This window comes from Lactuca saligna, chromosome 5 (assembly GCF_052625555.1).
Source record: "Lactuca saligna cultivar CGN05327 chromosome 5, ASM5262555v1, whole genome shotgun sequence".
Classification (NCBI taxonomy): Eukaryota; Viridiplantae; Streptophyta; class Magnoliopsida; order Asterales; family Asteraceae; genus Lactuca; species Lactuca saligna.
Window position 1 is genome coordinate 82,664,527 of NC_136421.1, and position 3,983 is coordinate 82,668,509.

Genomic DNA, 3,983 nt, shown 5'->3' on the forward strand with positions numbered 1-3,983 from the left:
TATAACAATGGCAACCATTCGAATATTGGTATGCCTCCCTTCGAGTTGTTGTATGGGAGGAGGTTCCGGACTCCCATCTGCTGGGGAGAGGTAGGGAAGCGAGTGATGGGAAGCACTGAGATAGTGCTTTAGACGATATAGCAGATTCAGAAGGTCAGACAGAGGTTGTTGACAGCCCATAGTCGCCAGAAGAGTTATACAGATAGGCGACGATCCGAGCATGAGTTCCAGGTGGGAGACTTCATACTCCTAAAGGTATCTCCTTGGAAAGGAGTGATCCGATTTAGGAACAGCGCTAAGTTGGCGCCCCGGTACATTGGTCCTTTCAGGGTGACCGTGAGGGTGGTCAGGGTAGCGTATCGTTTAGAGTTACCTGCAGAGTTGAGCTAGATACATGATACCTTCCACGTGTCTCAGGTGGATGCGAGCCTGAATTATGTTGAGAGACCGATCACGATCCTGGATCGGAAGATCAAGGTTCTGAGGAACAAGAAGGTGCCCCTGGTTCAGGTCCAATGGCAACATCGGAGAGGGTCCGAGCTGACTTGGGAGCCGGAGTTCGAGATGCGGGAGCAGCATCCAGAGTTGTTTGTAGAGCGAGACTTCGAGGGCGAAGTCTGATTCTAGTGGGGGAGAATTGTAACATCCGGATTCCTAGGTTAGTATTTCCATTATTCATTTTGAGTAAAGAAGAGGGACTCGACGAGTTGACGCCTAGACTCGTCGAGTAGGATCGCGACTAATGACTCAGATTAATGAATGGACTCGACGAGTCGGAAGAGTGGACTCGACGAGTCCGCGCTGAGGTAAGAAACCCTAAATCTCCGGGCATGTGCCCTATTTAAGGGACCTTATATGTAACATCCCATTTTTCAAGCCCAAAAATTTCATTTTTAATTTAAATAACTTGTAAAACATTTGTAAGAAAACATCATCTAGTCGTAACATTTCATAAAAACCATATCTCGTGTCTGAAAACCAAATCAGAAAAGAAATAATATGTCAGAGTACAATTCCCAGAATCTCTAGTGCGGAAAACAAATAGATGTGTGTATGATGTGTCGCTACTGCGCCACCTCCTTCCCCTTCGCTGAAGAGGTACCTAAAACCAAAAGTGTAAAATGTAAGCACGAATCTTAGTGAGTTCCCCCAACGTCCACATACCATACAATCACATATCATACATACTGCCAAGCAATTCTGGGGTGCCCAGCCTACCCGGTATGACCATTCTGGGGTGCCGACCTACCCGTACGACCATTCTGGGGTGCCGAACTACCCATGCGGCCATTCTGGGGTGCCGACCTACCCATGTCAAGCCATTCAGGGGTGCTGACTACCCTTCGGTCCTTACAACCGAACCACGGGGACTATACCCTCTCCTACTACCTCTATCTCATACAACAAAACCATGCTAGCAGCTAATCATATCATAACATACTGTTAGGCATATCTGGGGTGCCTAGCCTACCCTTCGGTCCTAACAACCGAACTCTACCACTATCACATATCAAATCATGCTAGCATATAACATATTACGTAATAGAAAACACAGATGAATATCACAAAGACAAACACCTACCAAATGATCTCTACTAGTGGGCCGGCATTGTGTCCGTAGACCCACTGCTACTGAAAGGTAACCCACCTCGTAGTAGCTACTGATTTGTGCGGGAAACCTCTGTCTGCTGCTGCTGCTCCAGAAATCCTCCGGCTCAAATGGACTGTGGAAGATGCTCAAACTCGGATCCCTCAAGCCTCCTCTTGATTCTTCAAGCTTTTCCTTTCTTTCCAGAAATCATGCGCTACAAATCTTCCCCACTTATATTAGACTTCGTCCTCGAAGTCTGCTACTTGCACCTGAAAAAGCTCTGGGTAGTGCTCCATCATCTCGTCCATCGGCTCCCAAGTCCATTCTGAGCCCTTCCGGTGCTGCCATTGCACCTTCACTAGCTCCACCCTCTTGTTCCTCAGATCCTTCGACTTCCGGTCGAGGATCACTACTGGTAATAAAGTCTCCATCTTGGTTATTGATCTAGTAGATCTTATTTGTCCCCAAATTGTTGCTTTTAAGCTCAAAAACCCCAAATCCTTGTGATAAAGCCTTATGGTCGGGTTATATTTCAGATCTGGACCCTCATTGTATGCTAGAAGTATAAAGTTTTGGTTGTGGTCATGATTGAGGTCCCCTTTGAGCATGGAACCCCATTAAGAGCTTAGAGTTGGCATTTGAAGCCTTTAAATCCATGCACGTAAAGTTTGCAACTTTACGTGATAAGCATGCCCTAGAAGCTTGGATCTGTGAGTTGGAGTCGCTGCATGGCTCAAATCGAGTCTGTATGGAAAAAGGACTAAATGGACTCGGCGAGTCATATGAAGATAGCCGTGGACTCGATGAGTTGGATGAACAACTCGGTGAGTCCGATGAAGTTTGCCTTAGACTAGACGAGTTGTCTGAACAACTCAGCGAGTCATATGAGTTTTCCCGATTAAGAAATAGGGTTGAGCGAAGTAGCTTCATTCCTTCTTAGTTACACGAAAGGTTAGCAACTTTACATGTTTAGATGGTCCCAAGAGCTTAGATCTACGAGTTAGACACTCTGGGTTGGGTTAGAATCGATTGTATAGAATCTGCGCGATTTGACTCGGCGAGTTGTTCTTCGGACTCGACGAGTCGAGTCGCGAGTTCCCCGTCTTTCTTCGATCTGTGAGTTCAGGGTGAATCAGTGAGTGGGGAAGTGACTCAATGAGTTAAGTTAGCGTTAGTAGTGGAGTGACTCGGCGAGTCAACGCCCTGACTCGACGAGTCCGGTCGACTGGAAGTTGACTTTGTCCAGGGGTAGACTCCCTGAGGGTATTTATAAGTACCTGATCTAGTGTTTTTGGAATTGTAGCCGGACAGTTCCGGAGCAGCAGTCAGTCACTTTTAGAGTTAGCAGATCAGCAGCCAGCATTACGAGGTGAGTATCCTTCCAGTAGTAACGGGTAGACGGCCACAATACCGTCCCGTCTAGATATGTACATTTGATGTATTCGTGATTCATGCATGTTATGTTATGTTATGTTATGATATGTGCTATATAATCCAGACTTCATTCTGATGCCGGGCAGGGCCCGATGCAGTGGGCAAGCCCAAGTTATTCCGGACTTCGGTTCGATGTCGGGTGGGGCCCAAGTTATTCTGGACTTCGGTCCGATGCCGAGCGGGGCTCGATGCAGTGGGTGGGGGCCAATATGTGTTTATATATATCTTGTATGGTATGTGGTATTTTGGGGGAGCTCACTAAGCTTCGTGCTTACAGTTTCAGTTTTGGTTTTAGGTACTTCCGCTAGCAAGGGGAAGAGCTCGGGATGATGGCATCGCACACACCACAGCTTCAACTTTTATTCCTGGGAGATTATTTCAGACACTATGATATATTTGATATAGTTTTGTTATGACACAACTATTATCACTCTTTGGGTTTGTGATAAACGGTTTCTTATTATGATATGGTTGATTGGAGATTTTAGTATTATTTTAACAATTTTTTTTGGGTCGTATTTTGGGTCGTTACACAAATGGACTGTGGAAGATGATCAAACTCGGATCCCTCAAGCCTCCTCTTGATTCTTCAATCTTTTCCTTTCTTTCCAGAAATCAGGCGCTACATTATAGCCCTCATTTGCGGCTACCTGTCCAGAGAGAGAAACCCTAGTGAGCTTGAGCGTGTTGTGTGAGAAGAAAGGCTATTTTGATCCTTGTTGGTGTGGTTTTGCAAAGAAGAAGGAGATTCTAGCAAGAGAAGGTCAAGGGGGTTGTTATTCTGTGGATTTCAAACAAGGGACTCCATCTTTGAGGTAGTAAATCGATCCTTCTTCTGTTTTGGTGTAGAATCCTTAAATCTAGGGTTTTCTTTACCCTTTATTGGCTTGTATGTAATGCTTATGATGTCCCTTGAGTGTTAGACTCTGGATCTGGACCTTGAGAGGTCCATAGAGCC